Source organism: Bos indicus x Bos taurus, chromosome X, assembly GCF_003369695.1.
Source record: "Bos indicus x Bos taurus breed Angus x Brahman F1 hybrid chromosome X, Bos_hybrid_MaternalHap_v2.0, whole genome shotgun sequence".
Taxonomy (NCBI): Eukaryota; Metazoa; Chordata; class Mammalia; order Artiodactyla; family Bovidae; genus Bos; species Bos indicus x Bos taurus.
In genome coordinates this window covers 67473181-67494593 of record NC_040105.1, presented here as the reverse complement: position 1 = coordinate 67494593, position 21413 = coordinate 67473181, and the positions used below count along the sequence as shown (strand labels likewise).

The window sequence follows — 21413 nt, the reverse complement described above, 5'->3', positions numbered from 1 at the left end:
AAAAAGTCATAATTGCCATAAGGGCCCCTAAGATACCAAGTTTACCTCCATTCAAAGATAGGATATTGATTGAGCTCTAAAGAGGGTAGGCAGCTAGGAGGATCAGCATTAGTTCAGATCTGAGTTCTAATGCTTTGGTATATTTACTTGGTGCCTCTGTACCCAAGATGTCTCATTTAAAAAAAAATAAATAAATATTTAACCCATAAAAAAAATAGAGGCAAGGATCCTTATTAAATGTGTGTGTTGTAAGAGTCTTTGCCAGATAAAGAAGATAATTGTGATGCTAATAATAGTGCTTGACAAGAGTGAATTCTGAGGTCCATGGTGTGGACCTAGATGACTTGTCTTAAGGTGGTAAAAGTAAAATTAAAGCTAGATGTCATACTTTGACTGTTCTTACCTTTGTTTCTTCTTCCTTCTCTCTATCCTGCAGGTGACACCAAACTTGATCAGAAACCATGCCACAGGTGAAGAGGTATATTGAGCCCTGCCTGGCCAGTGAGGTTACTAGAGAATTGGAAGAGGCTCAAGTCAGCATCCTGCACATGGTTATCAAACCATTGTGAAGTCTTAGTAAGTGGTCAGTAGCTCTGGTGGGCTTGCCCAGTTAGTGGGAAGGGCCAGGAAAAGTAGTCTTACTAGGCCTAGACAGTTACTTCATATCTTCCCATTATGACATGAAAAAAGGTCTTAAAGTATTCAGACTATACTAGAGACTACTGAGCCTAACTCTCCTTCTCCCATTCTTGCATTTTTGTAGATGATCTCTTACAAGATCATAGCTGGTTGGTGTAGAAAATAGATTTGAATCCTAGCCCAGTACTGTGTCTTCCACCTAGTGCTTTCTCTAGATTCCATCTAAGTCCATGGAGGCCATGTGAGACAAACATTTTTATTCCACACTGTGAAAGGTTTTTTAAATAGCCTCTGAGATTGTGCTCCTCTAATAAAGGAAATGTCCATGATGTAATTTTTTTATTATTCATATAGTCACCTGGGATACTTGTTAAAAATGCAGATTCTTGGGCAGCTAGAAACCTTGTCACTGGTCAAGAGCAACAAGTAACAAGACCTACTTGTCACTTATCCTGAGGCATCGTGCCCAGTGGGTTTACCAGCAAACCAGAATAAAGCATCATTGCCTTGGATGTCCTTGTGAGATGGTTGGGAAGTCTTGGTAAGTTGCTGGTGGTTTGGTGGGGTTCCCCAGTTGGTAGAAAAGAGATGGTTCTGATGTGGCACTTCCCCTCTTCCTTCAACATATATTTATTAGGTGCTCACTGAGTGCTGGAGACTGTTCTAGATATTAACAAAGTCCTGCCATCATGGGACTTTCATTCCTGTGAGAGTAGACAAAAGAATAAATAACCAATAAATAGTGTATCATAAATGTTAAATCAGAAGTTTTTCCATTTTGGTGTAAAAGTGGCATTAAAAATTGTTGAGTTGGACCTAAAAATACTGTGCTTTTCTCCCCGCTTCCCATTCTCCTGTTTAGTACCTTCCACCCTCTCTCTCAGTGCAATAGAGGCTGACCAAACTGAGTATAGGAGGGTCAAAGATGATGAAAGCATCTTTTTCCTTTTTGTAACCCCTCACTAGGCTGAACTGTGGAGAATATCTTTGAAAAGTGTTTTAGAGAGTCTACCAGATTGGCCATGTGAGTGCCTGTGCAGCAGAAGAGTGGGTCTTCTCAGTGGTTAAGGTAACAAAGTGATTAAGGTAAGTGAAGGAGGAAAGATTGACATTGTCTTGACTCCTATTAGGGAGGCTTGTAGGAATGTCATTTCTAGGGGCCAGTAATTTTAAAGCCTGTAGTTTATTCTACAATATATCCTTCTCAAAACAGTTGGGGTAGGTTATATGCTTACCCAGTCTGAGATCACCCCTGCAGAGGATCAGAAGAATTGAAATGGTTCCTAAGTAAACTAGGTGGCATAAGCTGCATGTCATAAATAATCTCAGCATGCACTGATTACAGTCCCTTTGGTGAGAGTCTATTCTTTCAAACCAGACTTATTGAGAGTTTTTCTTTATCAGCCTATGGAGCTGCATACATCTTGTCAAAAGCCAGCTCATTAGCAGAAGCTTATTATTTAAGCAGCAGACAAGAATATAACACTTTGAATTAGTAATTTCAGAGGTAGCAGCATCTTTTAGTATAATCCATTTAAACTGGACTAGCATTCATTTTTGGCTTCTCAGGCATTGACCCCCTAATAGGCTTCAAGGAGTACTGAAATGGTTCATAATTAAACGAGGCAGCATCTATAAAATGGCCATTCTTGGGAGATCTCTGCAGAAGCCACCCCTATCTTAAGCTCCTCTATCCAAAGTTAATACCCAAGGGTCAGATCATTTCTTGGTATCTGCCATTTTTCATGGAAGCAATAAAAGTCACCTTTTCTCATAGGGATGGTCTTGAGATGGTGCCTTCATAACATAATGTTCTTGGTTTTTCTCTGGTGTGTTTGGATAATTCTGTTGGCATAATTAGGTAGGTTAGCCTGCACAGGTAACCTGAATGATAGAAAAGCGGTCTTTTCCCTACAGAAAAGTCGGAAATATTCATTGATACAAAGAGAGTCCCTGAGTTCAGTGTCATTTACCACAACGTATTTTGAAACGACACCGTTTACATATAAGGATATGAATGTTAGCATGCAATTTAAAAAGTCCTGTCACTTTCTCTATATGGGCCCAAATGCATTCTATAAATTTGACTTTTCCTGTCTGAATGCCATTTCTTTTCCTAGTACTTCTCTAGCCATGTTATCCATCCTCTCTTGCTTTTGTGATAGCAGGTCTGTTGTTTTTTCTTTTTCTTTTCTCTTTAGGCTAGTCATCTAGCACATACACACAGCTTTTGGAAATTTCTGAAATCATATAATATTAATAGTAGTGCTTATCAGTTATAGGCGCCTTTTATGTTCTAGGCAAGTGCTTTACACATATTTGTTATCTAATTTTAAGTTAACTCTGGGAAGGAGGATTTTTTTCCCTACTTTATAGATAATGAAACTGAGGATTGGAGAGGTGTTGCCACCTGTGTAAAACAGACAGTCAGTGGTAGAGCTGGGTGTCACACTCTCTAGCATGAAAACAGTCATAGACAATATGGAAACAAGTGGGCAGGACTGTGCTCCAATATAACTTCCTTAACAAAAACAGGTAGCAGCCCAGATTCAGCCCATGGACCATAGCATGCCATCCTTGCTCTATAATATATATACATAAAGTCTTTAAGACAGGAAGACTTGAGGTGATAAAGCAAACATTCAAGGTGATTTTTATTTAAAATACTTGTAATAACAGTAACACAGCTATACTTGAGTTAGCACTGGAAAGTGTCTCATGATCTGTGCATTATGTGCATGACTTAATAGTCATCTAGATATTGGCTTGAGTTCTTGGTAGAATAATAGAATCTTCATGGACCATGTTGTTAATATTATCATCCCTTAAAGGATCCTTTTCCTTGCCACATGTCTTTCTTTGCATGACTTAGAAATGACTGTCTGTATGTTTGTTATTTCTTCTTCTTCTTACATTATCATTTCCAGTGTTTGCCTTCTTCAGAATGTCTTCTACCCTACGTAGGCCCAAAAGTGAATCTGATTCACAGGTTACTTGATATAATCACTCTCCTAGCAGTCAGTGTAGGGGGCTACGGCTTTGGTAATTTGCTATATCAAACCCTAAATGGCTTTCAGGATTAGGAGGAATTAATCCTCCCATTGATGTCTCAAAATGTGATCTGGACCTAATAACAGGGATCTCAGTCAAATAAGCGTTAAACATGGAAGTAAATCTTTTTTTTGCCCTTTTTGTTGTATTTGTTATATTTAATACCTTTCCTTGTAATGAAACTACTTTGTATTTCCAGAATAAAATTTCCTAGTTTTCAATAATATTGAATTAGGTCTGCTACCTTTGCTATTTTTAAATTTTACTTTCTATTTGATTTTTTACTACTTTGTTTCTATGTTCAAAGTGAGGTTTTGGTTGGAGTGACAGTCTGTCAGTTGTTGATGTTAGGGTCATTAATGAAACCTTGTTGCCTAAGCTTTTAAATTCAGCAGATCTCAAGCATGTCCCATGCCATCTTAAACATCTGTTTAATAAAAAAAATTAATAATAAACTGAACTTCCCTGGTGGCTCAGTCAGTAAAGAATCCACCTGCAATGTGGGAGACCTGGTTTGATCCCTGGGTTGGGAAGATCCTCTGGAGGAGGGCATGGCAATCCACTCCAGTACTCTTGCCTGGAGAACCCCCATGGACAGAGGAGCCTGGCGGGTTGCAGTCCAGGGGGGTGGCAAAGAGTCGGACACAACTGAGCGACCAAGCACAGCACAGCACAAACATATTTTAATTGGCATTATAATGTAAAAAAATAATTTGTATTTGGGTGTTTGTTCAATTGCTGCCCTTCTAAGTTTGTGTGAATAATGCTTAATGTGAACATCCTATAAATAAGTTTTTGCACATATCCATGTTTGTTTCCTATGGCTGGATTAAAAGTATAATTCCTTTGATGTATGAAAATACCTATTTTTTCCCACATCCTTACTAATATACTATATTATGGCTCTTAAAAATCTGCCAGTTGCAAAGTGAGAAGTGGTCTCCCTTGATATTTTAATTTATTTGATTCCTAATGAGATGGAACAGTTAATATCTTTCTTGGGACTTATTTTTGAGTTTATTTTTTGCACTGATTTTTAATCTTCCATATATGTCATGGATATATTTTCCTCAATTTGACATAGAAGTTGTTTATGTATCTCAAGTATCTTTTTTGTTTATGGTTTATTTTCCCCTTGCATTTCATAGTAAAGATAAATATAGTTTATCTTTGTAGTTTCATATAGTTCATGCTTTATTTACTTTTAAATACAAATCTTTTCCCCCTGAGGATCTTCTCTTTGGTTTGTGTTATTTAGTTTGTCTAAATGTCCAGCAAATTCAGGGTTCAGGGGGTAATAGTAAGAGTACTAGTGGGGATCTCAGCAGAAAAATTTTCAGAATCTTTAGTGTTCTGCTTTTTAACATGACAAATATTCTTTCTGCCCCTGTTTCTCTTTTATGACTTCTCAGTTTTGCTACCACTGGCCTATTCTGTCCTCTGTGGCAGAAGTTGGCAAACTTTTTCTATAAAGGGCCTGATAGTAAATATTTTAGGCTTTGTAGACCATGTGGTTTTTGCCACTGTAGTGAAAGCAGCCAGAAACAGTACATAAACGGACAAATGTGGCTGTGTTCCAGTAAAACCATATTTATATAAAAAGGAGGGATGGTGTTGGATTTGGCCTGTAGGCTGTTTGCCAGTATCAGCTCTGTGTTGTTCTGCTTTAATAACTTTTGGTCTCAAAGTTTCTGCTTAGTCATAGTTGATTTCCTCATGTTCATGACTCATCTCCCATCATAACCTCTTAAAGCAGTGTTTCACCTGTAGTCTCCACTACTGATCACCTGTTTCTGTCCATATTTCACAATTTTAAGTGTCTGAGCACACAGGTGATACCAAAAGGATTTGCTTGGCTGTCTACATTGGTGGCTCAGTGGTAAAGAATCTGCCTGCCAATGAAGGAGACATGGTTCAATCCCTGGTCCAGGAAGATCCCCTGGAGAAGGAAATGGCAACCTGCTCCAGTATTCTTGCCTGGAGAACCCCATGGACAGAGGAGCCTGGCGGGCTACAGTCCATGAAGTTGCAAAGAATCTACATGACTTAGCTACTGAACAGCAACAACCACAAACAACTACCTTATTGCTTCAAAATAACCAACTCCACATTATATTCCTTTTCAGGGTTTATTCTTTGCAATCCAAAATTTTTTGTAAGAAATGGGCTCATTTGGATCAGTTTAAGAAGTTTACAGAACTCGACTCCATTGTGGTATTATTAATGTGATTCAGTTTATTTCTCTGATTTTCTGCATGTCATCTTATTTCTACTTCCATCTGATTTCCTCAGTACTCTGTACTCTGGTTTCCTCTGCCTCCTAGCTACTGAATCAGTTCAGTTCAGTTGCTCAGTCATGTCCAGCTCTTTGCAACCCCATGGACTGCAGCATGCCAGGCTTACCTGTCTATCACCAACTCCCAGAGCTTGCTTAAACTCATGCCCATCGAGTCAGTGATGCCATCCAACCATTTCATGCTCTGTCGTCCCCTTCTCCTCCTGCCCTCAATCTTTCCCGCCTCAGGGTCTTTTCCAATGAGTCAGCTCTTCACATCAGGTGGCCAAAGTATTGGAGTTTCAGCTTCAACATACGTCCTTCCAATGAATATTCAGGACTGATTTCCTTTAGGATGGACTGGTTGGATCTCTTTGCAGTCCAAGGGACTCTCAAGAGTCTTCTCTAACACCATAGTTCAAAAGTATCAATTCTTCAGCACTCAGCTTTCTTTCTAGACCAACTCTCACATCCATAAATGACTACTGGAAAAATCATAGTTTTGACTAGATGGACCTTTGTTGGCAAAGTAATGTCTCTGCTTACTAAGCTACTGAATACTTAGGGTTTTTTTTTTTTTCTTTTTCTCATTTATAACTTGAGCTTGTGCAGTCTCTGTAGATGTGACCTCCATTCTATATCATCTTTCTCTCTGCAAACTATCTGTTTGTGCTCTTGTTCTCTGTGCTGCCCAGTTGTCATTAAATTGTGAATCTGTCTGTGGGTTAAGTTTCCTGAGACTGTAGAGGCAGTTGTTATTTGGCAGGTCTAGGACATTCCCCCTATTGATTTCTATGTGGAAATGTCATGCCTATCACATGCCAATTCACTTTGTTTTACTTTTTTCTCTACCTCATATTTTTAGCTTATTCATAGATTCTGCTTACTTAGAGCTTCATCTCCCCGCCCCCCCACCCCCACAAAGAATTGTATACTGTATTTATTTTTGTTAGCTTATAGTTGATTTCTAAAGTTGTGAGGGCTTTACCTTGCCATAAGTTTTGCTTGCTTTTGGCCCTTGAAGCCTCACCTGTCTTCATTGTGTTGGCTTGCTATCTATCCTTTCAGCTTCAGTTCACATAGCTAACTATTAGTACTTTTGATAGCCCAGTTCTAATTCCTAAGAATACAAATGTGTGTGTTAACTCACTTAGCCATGTCCAACTCTTTGCCACCCCATGGACTGTAGCCCACCAAGCTCCTCTGTCCATGGGATTCTCTAGGCAAGAATACTGGAGTGGGTTGCCATCTCCTTCTCCAGGGGGTCTTTCTGACACAGAGATGGAACCCAGGTCTCCCGTATTGCAGGCAGATTCTTTACCAGCTGAGCTATAATGGAAGCCCTTATAAGTGTACCAGGCCTGACTTATCCCATTTTAGTTAGATATTTATGTACCAGCAGCAGGAGTTTTTGGGTCTTTACTTTTGTGTTCTGCAGTTGCAGTTAGTATAATTAATGCACTTAGTCTCTGTTTCTTTTACTTTGCTTCATTTCTTCTAGTTTCCATCCTTGGTTTCAGGGGTTGCAATTGCAAATGCATGCAAGGTCACCTGGGACATTTATTCCACCTGGGAATAAATGTATAAGATGGTTTTGATATTTAATTTCTTGAAACTTTGCTTTTTGTTTTGTTTTGGTTTTTGTTCTATTGATCTGCTTTTGATAGACAATGGAACAGAGAATTCTCTTAAAAGAAGAAAAGAGTTCAAATTCAATGGTAAAGAGCATTTGATGCTTCTAAGGGGGAATGTTTGGGTTTATGGTCCACTGGAACATGAACCTTTCATGCCAAAGGATGAAAGTCATTTAATTGCTCTAAAATTAGAAGGCAATCCAGTCATGGGTTGGCTCCTTGGCTCCTGTTGATTTTTGCCCAGTAAAAATGCAGCCCAATATTGACATAATTTCCACAAGGAGCCTGAGTTTGAGCCATTAGTTTAAATTTGTTTAAATGCTGCAGGCCAACACAGTGTGTTTATAAATAAATGTTTTTATAACCCCACAGCTTCTGCTTCTTTATAATTTTGATTTGTTTGAGGTGTTACCTTTTTCCCATATGGTGTAAAACATGAGTGTGTTAGTTTGGCTTGTGGTTAACAGTTTTCCTTGGGTACTATTAAAACTAGGCCATAGTTTTAAACGGAATTGTATAGATTAGAATAGATTAGGAAAGAATAGATGAAGATAGAATTTAAAAATGAAAAAAATATTATCCTCCATCTGGCAAAGGGTAAGTATTTTGTGAAATTTTTGTTCCAGCTATATGTTTGTATGTATGTGTATCTTTGATCCAATGTAATTGTGTTTCTTAGTGTAGATTAGACAACTTTATAAGGCACTGCATGGAATAGTGTGAGCAAGCTGGCATCCTCTGAGCTAAATCCCTTCTATAGACAGATCTCCTTTGGCACAGTGTTTCTTAAATATCTGATGGTTGCCAGGAGCTGAGGGGATGGGGGAAATGAGGAGTTGTTTCACAGGTATAAAGTTTGAATTTTGCAAGATGAAAAAGATACAGAGATTTGTTGCTCAACAGTATGAATATACTTAATGCTATTGAACTATACACTTAAAAATGGTTAAGATAGTTTAAAAAAAGAACAGGAGTAGTCCATTAAACAGAAAGTTTGCTGTCATTAGAGTATCCTTGAGTATGTTAAATATAATCTTTCAGGTTAAAAAATACCTGCATGACCATCTTTGTTACAACCTTCCATTTCCATATATTAAGAGTCAGCAAAACTATGGCCTATGGGCCCACTACTTGTTTTGTTTTTTTTTTCTTTTACAGCCTATGAGTGACAAATGGTGTTTACATTTTTTAACAGTTGAAAAAATTCAAAAGGAGAATAACACGTTATAATGTATGAAAATTATACACAATTCAGATTTTAGTTTTATTGGAAAATGGCCACATATTCATTTATGTATTGTCTCTGCTTTTATGCTACAGTGGCAAAGTAGTTGTAACATAGACCATATGGCTTGCAAAACCTAAAATATTTACCACCTGGCCATTAAAGAGAAACTTGGAAGTTACTCTATTGCAACAGTTAGCAGTTCCCAGATCCCTCACAGCCTCATCTTTGATGGTTTTAAATGCCTAATTAGCAGCTTTATCATGTAGAGTTTCCACTTATAGTTCTGGAGATGAACTCCAGAGTGGCTATTATCATTCTATTCTAATATAGGGGGGGGTTGGCGGAATTCTCACTTCCTTATCTCCTACTGTGACACTAACCAGTTCCAGCAGACTCACATTTTTGGGGAGCTTCAGTTATGGCTGGAATCCTGTTAGCAATTTCTGGTATTGTAGCCTCTTTCATTTTCAAGAAACAGACCTCTCTTGGGTCAGTGAGGCAATTTGGACCACCCATGACTATGCGTGGCCAAGTTATAAGGTAGACAAAAGTTTCATAGGAGTCCAAATAAAGAAAATCCTGTATTTGAATAAGAAAATTAAAAACTAAAGAAAATGAAATAATTCCTCCTTTTCTCTGCTTTTTTGCCTTCTTCATTATCGAGCTTTAGTTTACTTCCTAGATTTATTTGTATTCTGCTTCCTCATAAATTTTCAGTTATTCATTACTAAACTTTGCTTATTGCACCAGTATCCTTGGCTGTACCTCATGTTTCCCAGCACTGTCATTTAATATTCAGCTCCTTCTGCTTCACTCTTTTTGCATTTCACAAAGTTTATTCCTCAATGCAAGGATTTAAGTGACTTAACTCACCCCTGGTTAGGTAGTCAGGTTTTGAGTCATGTAATGACACAGCACTTGGGTAGTGTGTCTCACACCTGGTACATTCTGCTCTGGATGACAGGATAGGTCATATACTAAAATTCATTGCTCTCTGAGACTGCCTCATCTCCAGAGCTCTGTGAGTGGAACAGGTTGCCTTGGATGAGACTGAGCGTAGCCACCACTTGATTCAGGTGTGATTGTATTGCATTTCTATATCTTGGACCACTAAACACATGTGACCCTCATCTCATTTTCTCGTTTCTAAAGATACTTATGTTTATACTTTTCCAGCTCTTACTTAAGCAGAAATGTTGGAGAGTAAGTCTAGCCAAATGCTACAGTCTGAAGTGATATCATGAGGCCACTTTAGAAATTTCCCTGCCAATTTTAGAATTATCCACCTATCTGTGATCTTTTTGACCTCTTTAGTTTTCTCTGTTGTGATTGTACCAAAACCTAACTTCATTGGATGTGTGGTCCTGTGACAATAACTGAGTTCCTGTAGGCCCTTAACATTCTAGCCTCAGTTGTAGTGGGTCTGTCTATTCTCTGCCCCACCACCAAGTAATAACCAGGTCTAAATATTTTACTTCCTGCCAAAGTTCTGGTTATGTATCCCAACTCTACATTATTTTCTAAATTACATAGGATTTCTGGTTTCAAGAAATAAGACCTAGCACCTACGAGTGCCACCTCCCCTTTATTCATAAACACATACACTGACAGATATCCAGTGCCCCAAAAGCTTTCTTTTAATCATATACTCACATGATATACTATTTTATGTATTTCAAGCAATTGTATTTTAGGTGAGTGTGTATTACAGGGTGCAGAAGGTGGTCAATTTTTCAATTATTTAACTCTATGGACTTTTGACTATTTAGTTTTCATACTGATAAAGGTAACAACTAACAGAGTTCTTACCAAGTTCCAGGTACCATTCTAAATTGTACATAAACATGGCAGACACATTGTACTGTGGGAAGAAAAATGTTTGCGTACATGAAGAAGATAGATTAAAGAATATGTAGTCTTTTGCAAAAATAAGAACTTAAATCCATTTTTCATTTTATAACATCATTAAAAACTTCACATTGAAAATAGTTTTTAAGAAAGACACAGGTTTAGCTCAAGATATAGACATTTAACATATAGATACACAGTAAGATATCCACAGTAAGGAAGATAGAGATTTCATAGGAATCTTACAATAATGTGGCATCAAATTATATCTGTGGTGGCTCTAGGCACTTAAGCACATTGAGTTTGTAGACCTTTTCCATTGTGCTGTTGACTTGAATTAAATCAGCTGTTTGATCTCCTATTCTACATTCTATTCTCTACTATTTTTTTTCTTCCTCCTGAATGACTTTGCCACTACCCTACTTTGATGAGGCTTTCAGCTTCAGCTTTCACTGGTAATGACCTAGTTTTCATTGTTTCTACTTAAATTCCAAAGAGTGAGAATGTAATTGGCCTAGTTTGTTTTTATTTGTGCAGTGCCTTTTCATGTTTAGGCATGTCATAAGCTGTTGGCAATGTATGGATTGGTCCCATCAACTGTGCTCAGTGGAGAGGATGTAACACTAGATAATGTGAAACAACAGCTGGTCATTAGGGCTATGCTACAGCTGTGACAATAGATAGGGTGGTGGTGTTTAGAAGGATGTGAGAGTATATTTGTAAGAGCCTGAACACTGGACACATTTAGTCCAATGGTTCTCAAACTTAGTAAACTATGATCTAATCCATGTTATTCTATGCCTATTAGAATGGTAACTGAGCACCATGTCTAGCTATAACAGATACAGTCATGCTTTCCAGGGTCAGCACCTTATGGTTATATCGGAATTTGCACATCATTGTCAGAAGAGAAAAAACTGTCAAACCCTACTTTCCTTATTTTTTGTAGTTGCTATTATACAGCCACTACCAATTGCCTCAGTGCTTCACCCTAAGTGGGTATATATATGAGTCACAAAGGCAATTGTCTGATTAGTGGCTTTGGTACAGCATAACCTGGACTTCTAAAAGACATTGAATCCTGGTGTCTTGAGGGAATTGTGTATGATTTTTCACTTTACTGTCATATTCTAACAATTTCAAATGTTTTATATTTCTGCTGGGGGTCTGTTTCATGCGACTGTATTTCTGATACAAATTTCTGAACTATATTGGCTCTTTTTGTCTCAAGAAATGAAAAATCACTTAGCCTATCTCATTAACAGGGGTTTATTGTATATAAATACGTTGAACAATGTGGAATATGGGGCTTTAATGGAAATTTAAATATAGGAACAACATTGATTATGGGAACTGGATTCAAACATCTCTGGATTCGAACCTTAACAGCAGGTTAAAGTTCATTCATTAAGGTTTGGTTCATTACTCTTGTGCTACATCATTGACATCACTCAGCTACTCTGCATTTGCTATTCCTCCTAGGTCAGTGCTTCTCTATCAGAGCTGTACATTAGAATCAACTGAGGAACTTTAAAAATAAACCAGGGTAGAACACTGTGATTTAGTTGCCTTGGGCATCAGTATTTTTAAAGTCCCTTATTATTGTTCATACTTCTTTTGCTATTCACTGACTTCTCAACCTTTATTTTTCTACCTTCCAGCTTCTGTACTTGTGGGTATTCATGCATTGTATTTACCTTGTAAATTAGCCTTCTCTTGGCCTTCGTGCACTCCCTTAGAAGCTCTTAGAGAAGAGTCTATGGACATGACAGCAAAGTTAAAGTACCTATTGCAAGAGTAAAATTTTCTGTAAAATTCCAAATAGCAAATATATGAGGCTTGTGGGCCACACAGTCTGTTATAGCTATTCACTCAGGGAATCAATCAGAGACAGCAAATGCAAAATTTGTCTGCAGCCAGGTTTGACCCATTGGCTATAGTTTGCTGACCCCTGTTCTGTTCCTTCCTTGTTCATAGCAAATCTTGTTTTATTCTTTTGCAGTGTCTACTTAGCTGCTGATCTCCAATTCATCATTAACTTGAATTTAAGAATTACTTTGTAAAATTCTGCTTCATTTAAAAAAAAATAAACTCACTTAAGAATAGTTATTGTAAATAGCATCTGATTTATAAATTCATTTGGTAAGAATTAACATGCTTGTAACAGTTCTTCTAGAGACATCTAGTCAAGTTTTTTTTATGTCCTAATAATCATAATTTTCATCACATAGATTCCCTCCAATATTTGTTATGTTATTCCTTAGGAATTTTATGCCATATGTAGCCACAATTTTCTATTAATTTTAATAGCTGGTTATTTTTCCTAGCTTATTTCAAAATGGAAGTACTTTTTTTTCCTGGTTATAATATAGAGAGGTACTATTATTTTATAACCAATTCAGATAATACAAGGATATAAAGAATGCAGTTAAGATAAGCTGTAATCCCATCATTCAACTAAAATCACTGTTAAATTTTTGGAGTATAGACATGAATGTCTTTGATGTTATTGAGCACATATTTTCTCTAATTATGCCTCCTGTTCAGATTCTGTCTTGATTAAACAATTTCATGATTGTAATTTGGCTACTAACAAAGAATATGCTCCTTGTTTGGAAATAAATATCCTGGTTAGATAGATGGGTATGTTTCTTGTAGTAAATTAAATTGGCATGTTGAAGATTATTTACCTCTCATTATATGTTGGCTATGATGATTATCCTTGTAATTTATCTTTGTACAGTTGACTCATTGTTTCCTTAACAAGCATAATTTTTAGTCACAGAAGTTGCAATGGATTCTTTCAGGGCCCTTAAGCCTGGTTTCTTTCCATGGAAAAGAGCATGACAAAAGACTGAGTGTCGACATGTCCCTGGCAGCAGGCATGAACGTAAGTATGCATTTGGAGAAGTATTGGAGAATATGGTAAAAATCAGTGGTCAAAGCTTGTTAGGAGAAACTCCCTCATTTTCTAATTGTACCTAGAGAATTACTTTAGTCAATTCAGATATAGCAGCATGTATATGCTTTGTCTTGTTCCTGAGGCACAATTGCTGGAGGTTGGCTACAGTGGGCCACCAAAGGATTTTTACCCTTGTTGAAGTCATTCAGCTGATAGCTTACGGTGAACAGTGCTGAAGTTCGTGGTCTCCAAAGGAGAGGAATTCACTCTGGGACCAAAGATGGGGGTCTCAGTCACTCAGAGCTTGGTGCAACAGTTTTATTAAAGTAACAGTGATAGAGAAAGCCTCCAGCGAAAGGCACCAGAAGTGGGTAGGAGAGTACCCACCCTCACTAGTTTAAGCAGGGCATTATATACTTCTCAACTAGCTGCTGAGAATATATACAAAGAATACCTCAAGATTGTAAGAGTTCCACCACACCCTTTCCCAAGGCATACATCCTGAGATAACTTCCATACAAGATTAGCCAGGGAGGATGGTTCCAGGAAAGATACACTGTTGATGTATAATCAGGGGTACAAGTCTTAAGAAACAGGTTCCCAGGCAAGATTTTTTACAATTACAATCACTAACATAGAGTCTGAGAAAGGCATAGCCATGAGTAAGCTGTATTATTGTGCTGTGTAATCATTAGTTCCAGACCTAAAGAAAGACCAGGTCTCAAGCGAGATATATTGTTGCAGTACCTGTTGCAATACCTGTTCAGGGGCTTAAAAGAAGCATCTCCTACATGACTAAGGAAAAAAATTGTGAAAAAGAATGTTCACCTCCTCCTTAAAGGGGCCTTGACTCCCTATCAACCAGTCTCAGTTAACTCTCTCACAACTAGAGAGGATTACATGAAATATTTGTAATTGAAAAGTATGCATACCTGCTTTTAGTAGCCTGGAACTTGATAGTAATGTCATTAACTGAAAGTTGGATATAAGATATTTTAACTGCAAATAACAATTTAATATCTAAAAAGAACTATCACTAAGAAGAAGAGTGTCTCACTGGGAACAAGTTTAGGAAACAAATATACTTTTTTTTTTTTCTTTTAGGGTAGCCCTCTCAAAAACAAAACAAGACAAACCTGCCTAGCTGGGAAAGTGCATTATTTTGCTTAAACACCAGCTTGACATTTTGTTCTAAGTCAGAAATAGTTACTAAGTTGTAAGTTATATGATAGATGTAGCCTCATTTATTGATAGTTCTAATCCAGTGATTTAATTATAACCAAAAAATCTACTTGTTAAAATGTAAATATATTTAATCTTGGTTGTAAAATGCATTTTGAAACATCAAGGAAAACACAGGTGGCCTGTATGATTTGGCTACTTAATATCAAAAAATGGATGATGTGTTGGGAGTCACTAGATCACAGGATTCAGCATAAGGTTATGGCTAAGATAGTAAGGATATGTAGCCTTTCTAAAATTAGCATAAGGAATTTTATGGAGAAGTCCTATGCAGGCTTCCCTCTGCTTTCTCCCTCCCCTGAGCAGTCACACAGAGCATCCCCAGCAATAGAAGCACAGTAACATGTGTGCAGTGTTTCTGCCAGGGAAGCCTGTTATGCAACTCAGCAACCAAGGCTTTTATTGTGTGCTGGTCATGTAGGCCCTTTCTGATTAGCATGTACCAAAATTCCAGACTTCCAGAAGGAAAGTAAATATTCACTGTGATCCACATTATTTTTATAAGCAATTTAGGCATAGTGAGCCACCCTTATCAGTTAGGGAAAGTTTGCTATCCGTGTAGGGAACTGTTTACCAGTAAAGTTTCCTGGTGCCACCCAAGGGCCAGCCATGCAAGCAGGCCATTCTGAGTAGTTTCCTGAAGACTGCTTTCCCTTTAGTAGTTTTAGGCCTGCTATGTTAACTCTTTTCTGTGTACTTGGGCTGAATCTATAATAATAGATCAAAATTAGAGCATTCAATAATTGATCACATTCAGACTCAGCTTAAGGGAAGAAAGAGGGCCCGATAAGAGTGAGTTTAAATATATGATTTCTGTTCTCTTTGGGACATGTAAAATTTTTTGATGAGTGTTTTAGGTTATGTCAAAGGGTGACTTAAGCTTACTTGTATTTTATTTATTTATTTTTTTTATTTTAATTGGAGGCTAATTACTTTACAGTATTGTGGTTTTTGCCACACATTCACATGAATCAGACATGGGTATATGTGTGTTCCCCATCCCGACCCTCCCTCCCACCTCCCTCCCCATCCTATCCCTCAGGGTCATCCCAGCGCACCAGCTCTGAGCACCCTGCCTCATGCATCGAACCTGGACTGGTGCTCTATTTCACATATTATAATATACATGCTTCAATGCTATTCTCTCAAATCATCCCACTCTCACCTTCTCCCACAGAGTCCAACAGTCTGTTTTCTACATCTGTGTCTCTTTTGCTGTCTCGCATTATAGGGTCGTCATTACCATCTTTCTAAATTCCATATATATGCATTAATATACCATATTGGTGTTTTACTTTCTGACTTACGTCAATCTGTATAATAGGCTCTAGTTTCATCCACCTCATTAGAACTGATTCAAATGTATTCTTTTTAATAGCTGAGTAATATTCCATTGCTTGTATGTACCACTGCTTTCTTATCCATTTGTCTGCTGATGGACATCTAAGTTGCTTGCATGTCCTGGCTATTGTAAACAGTGCTGTTATGAACATTGGGATACACGTGTCTATTTCAATTCTGGTTTCCTTGGTGTGTATGCCAAGCAGTGGGATTGCTGGGTCGTATGGCAGTTCTATTTCCAGTTTTTTAAGGAATCTCCACACTGTTCTCCATAGTGGCTGTACTAGTTTGCATTCCCACCAACAGTGTAAGAGGGTTCCTTTTTCTCTGTACCCTCTCCAGTATTTATTGTTTGTAGACTTATTAATAGCAGCCATTCTGACTGGCATGTGATGGTACCTCACTGTGGTTTTAATTTGCATTTCTCTGATAATGAGTGATGTTGAGCATCTTTTCATGTGTTTGTTAGCCATCTGTATGTTTTCTTTGGAGAAATGTCTGTTTAGTTCTTTGGCCCATTTCTTGATTGGGTTGTTTATTTTCTGGAATTCAGCTTCAGGAGCTGCTTGTATATTTTTGAGATTAATTCTTTGTCACTTGCTTCATTTGCTATTATTTTCTCCCATTCTGAAGGCTGTCTTTTCACCTTACTTATAGTTTCCTTCATTGTGCAAAAGCTTTTAAGTTTAATTAGGTCCCATTTGTTTACTTTTTCTTTTATTTCCATTACTCTTGGAGGTGGGTCATAGAGGATCCTGCTATGATTTATGTCAGAGTCTTTTGCCTATGTTTTCCTCTAGGAGTTTTAGTTTCTGCTCTTACATTTAGATCTTTAATCCATTTTGAGTTTATTTTTGTGTATGGTGTTAGAAAGTGTTCTAGTTTCATTCTTTTACCAGTGGTTGACCAGTTTTCCCAGCTCCACTTGTTAAAGAGATTGTCTTTTCTCCATTGTATATTTTTGCATTGTATATACTGAAGAATCCTTGCATCCCTGGGATAAAGCCCACTTGGTCATGGTGTATGATCTTTTTAATATGTTGTTGGATTCTGTTTGCTAGAATTTTGTTAAGGATTTTTACATCTATGTTCATCAGTGATATTGGCCTGTAGTTTTCTTTTTTTGTGGCATCTTTGTCAGGTTTTGGTATAGGGTGATGGTGGCCTCATAGAATGAGTTTAGAAGTTTACCTTCCTCTGCAATTTTCTGGAAGCGTTTGAGTGGGATAGGTGTTAGCTCATCTCTAAATTTTTGGTAGAATTCAGCTGTGAAGCCATCCGGTCCTGGGCTTTTGTTTGTTGGAAGATTTTTTTTTTTTTTTTTAATTTTATTTTATTTAACTTTACAATATTGTATTGGTTTTGGGAAGATTTCTGATTATGGTTTCAATTTCCGTGCTTGTGATGGGTCTGTTAAGATTTTCTATTTCTTCCTGGTTCAGTTTTGGAAAGTTGTACTTTTCTAAGAATTTGTCCATTTCTTTCAAGTTGTCCATTTTAATGGCATATAGTGGCTGATAGTAGTCTCTTTTGATCCTTTGTATTTCTGTGATGTCTGTTGTGATTTCTCCATTTTCATTTATAATTTTCTTGATTTGATTCTTCTCCCTTTGTTTATTGATGAGTCTGGCCAATGGTTTGTCTATTTTGTTTATTTTCTCGAAGAATGAGCTTTTAGCTTTGTTGATTTTTGCTATGGTCTCTTTGTTTCTTTTGCATTTATTTCTGCCCTAATTTTTGTGATTTCTTTCCTTCTACTAACCCTGGGGTTCTTCGTTTCATCCTTTTCTAGTTGCTTTAGGTGTAGAGTTAGGTTATTTATTTGATTTCTCTCCTGTTTCTTGAGGTAGGCTTGCATTGCTATGAACCTTCCCATTAGCACCACTTTTGCTGAATCCCATAGGTTTTGGGATGTTGTGTTTTCATTTTCATTCGTTTCTATGCATATTTTGATTTCATTTTTTATTATTTCTGTGATTTGTTGGTTATTTAGAAGCGTGTTGTTTAGCCTCCATATGTTTGTATTTTTAATAATTTTTTTTCTGTAGTGGACATCTAATCTGACCGCATTGTGATCAGAAAAGCTGCTTGAGATGATTTCAATATTTTTGAATTTACCAAGGCTAAATTTTTGGCTCAGGATATGATCTATCCTGGAGAAGGTTCTGTGTGTACTTGAGAAAAAGATGAAATTCATTGTTTTAGGGTGAAATGTCCTATAGATATCAATTAGGTCTAACTGGTCCATTGTATCATTTAAAGTTTGTGTTTCCTTGCTAATTTTCTGTTTAGTTGATCTATCCATAGGTGTGTGTGGAGTATGAAAGTCTCCCACTATTGTGTTACTGTTAATTTCCCCTTTCATATTTGTTAGCATTTGCCTTACATATTGCAGTGCTCCTATGTTTGGTGCATATATATTTATAATTGTTAAATCTTCTTCTTGGATTGATCCTTTGATGATTATGTAGTGTCCTTCTTTGTCTTTTTTTCATGGCCTTTTTTTCAAAGCCTATTTTATCTGATATGAGTATTGCTACTCCTGCTTCCTTTTGTTCTCCATCTGTGTGAAATATCTTTTTCCAGGTCTTCCCTTTCAGTCTGTGTGTATCCCTAGGTTTGAGGTGGGTCTCTTGTAGACAGTATATATAGGGGTCTTGTTTTTGTATCCATTCACCCAGCTTTTGTCTTTTTTCATTGGGGCGTTCAACCCATTTACATTTAAAGTAATTATTGATAAGTATGATCCCATTGCCATTTACTTTGTTGTTTTGGGTTCGAGTTTATACACCCTTTCTGTGTTTCCTGTCTAGAGAAGATCCTTTAGCATCCGTTGAAGAGCTGGTTTGGTGGTGCTGAATTCTCTGAGCTTTTGCTTGTCCATAAAGGTTTTAATTTCTTCTTCATATTTAAATAAGATCCTTGCTGGGTACAGTAATCTGGGTTGTAGGTTTTTCTCTTTCATCACTTTAAGTATGTCCTACCATTCAAGTATTTTCTCATGCCCTTTCTTTTTGCCTTCTTCTGGGACTCCTATGATTCTAATGTTGGGGCGTTTAATGTTGTCCCAGAGGTCTCTGAGGTTGTTCTCGTTTCTTTTAATTCTTTTTTCCTCTCTGCTTCATTTATTTCCACCATTCTATCTTCCACCTCACTTATATATATTTCTTCTGCCTCAGTTATTCTACTGTTGGTTCCTTCTAGAGTGCTTTTGATCTCAGTTATTGCATTATTCATTATTGATTGACTATTTTTTATTTCTTCTAGGTCCTTGTTAAACTTTTCTTGCATCTTCTCAATTCTTGTCCCCCGACTATTTATCTGTAACTTCATTTTGTTTTCAAAATTTTGGATCATCTTTGTCATTCTGAATTCTTTTTCAGGTGGACTCCCTATTTCCTCCTTTTTTGTTTGGTTTGGTGGGTTTTTATCATGTTCCTTTACCTGCTGAATATTTCTCTGCCTTTTCATCTTGTTTAGATTGCTGTGGCCTTTCTGTATGCTGGAAATTTTTGGTTCCTCTTTATTGTGGAAGAATTTTTGGTTCCTCTTTATTCTTCCTTGTGGGTGGGGTTGGACGTGTGGCTTGTCAAGGTTTCCTGGTTAGGGAAGCTTGCACCAGTGTTCTGGTGGGTGGAGCTGGATCTCTTCTCTCTGGAGTGCAATGAAAGGTCCAATAGTGAGTTTTGAGGTGTCTATGGGTTTGGTGTGACTTTTCGCAGCCTGTATTTTTGTTCCCAGGGTTATGTTCCTGTTTTGTTGCAGAATTAGTGTGGTATGTCTTTCTCTTAAACTTGTTGGCTCTTGGGTGGAGCTTGCTTTCAGTATAGGTATGGAGGCTTTTGGATGAGCTTTTGTCGATTAATGCTCCCTGGAGTCAGGAGTTTTCTGGTGTTCTTAAGTTTTGCATTTAGGCCTCCTGCCTCTGGCTTTCAGTCTTATGCTTATAGTAGCCTCAAGACTTCTCCATCCATCAAGCACTGATGATAAAACATCTAGGTTAATGGTGAAAAGATTCTCCACAGTGAGGGCCACCCAGAGAGGTTCACAGAGTTACATGAAGAAGAGAAGATGAAGGAGGGAGATAGAGGTGACCAGGAAGAGAAGAGGGGGAATCAAAAGGGGAGAGAGCAGTCTAGCCAGTAATCAACTCCCAATTTGCTCTCCACAGTCTGGAACACTCAGAGAGTTTCACAGAGTTCCATAGAGAACAGTAGACAGAAGAAGGCGATAGAGGTGACCAGGAGGAGATGGGGGGGAGTCAAAAGGAGAGAGATCAGTCTAGCCTGTGATCAGTTCCCTAAGTTTTCTCCACAGCCCACAACACCCAAAGAGATTCACAGAGTTAAGTAGAGAAGAGAAGGGGGAGGAAGGAGATAGAGGTGATCTGGGGGAGCAAAAGGAGAGTCAAAAGGGGAGAGAACAATCAAGCCAGTAATCACACTCTTAAGTAAAAATGGGTACAGAAAATTGGATTCTTAAGGGTACAGAATTGATAAGAAATACCAAAAAACTAAGATTAAAAATCTAGAGTAGAGTTTAGACTCTCAAAAATACAATATTTTTTTTTTAAATCACAAAAGGTATATGAAAAAATGAAATTTGCTTTAAAAATAGGATCTGCTTTTTTTTAAATAGTAGGTTTTAAAAATGAAAATTAAAGGAGTAATAAATAACTTTCAAAAAATTGAAAAATGATAATAGTAAAATATATCTAGGGATTTCTCTGGCACTGTTGAGGGCAGTGTGTGGTCAGTTCAGTTTCAGGTAATTCTTTGTTCCACCTTATACTTCTTCTCAAGGTCTATAGGTCCCTTCCAGTGTAGCCAGTGCTAACGATAGAGTTTTAATCTGTTGCACCTGTCAGTTCCAAAGCAGTTCCCTCTTCTTTATTTTGGCTTCCTCTGTTTGCAAGTCTCTTCAGTATCTAACTTCCGCCCTGACACAAGGCGGCGAAGGTGGTCATTTATTTGAGCTCACTTGTTCAATTGTGCTGCTGGGAGGGATGAACATTGCAAACAAATATCACTGGTGTGTTTGGGGAGTGCTTGCAGTGTCTTGGCCACACTGGGTTTGCCCTCACTCACGGCATGTGTGCTTTCTCGGTCTACACTGCTCAGGCTCCAAGTTGCTCTGCTGGGGAACTGTCTGAGGTGGGCCCTGGGTTGTGAGCACTTCCCAGGTCTAAGCCGCTCAGGTTCAGGTTCCCGGGTACTCCACAAATGCACAGACTGTGTTCGACCTACGTTTTGT

At 37.7% G+C, this 21413-nt stretch overlaps 1 long non-coding RNA gene across 25 annotated transcripts in view; it reads left to right on the top strand.

Moving 5' to 3' along the window:
• LOC113886947 overlaps positions 1-21413 on the top strand; it is an 83297-nt gene that overhangs the window by 10369 nt on the left and 51515 nt on the right. For 12 of the 25 annotated variants that reach the window (XR_003509588.1, XR_003509595.1, XR_003509603.1 and 9 more), the window contains exons 2-5: positions 437-576; positions 994-1180; positions 1606-1725; positions 13483-13565. This is a non-coding gene — a long non-coding RNA (uncharacterized LOC113886947). Of the gene's footprint in view, positions 1-436; positions 584-993; positions 1181-1605; positions 1726-12677; positions 12818-13482; positions 13566-21413 lie in introns of all 25 variants that reach the window. The other 13 variants (XR_003509592.1, XR_003509597.1, XR_003509606.1 and 10 more) reach the window with 10 other exon arrangements.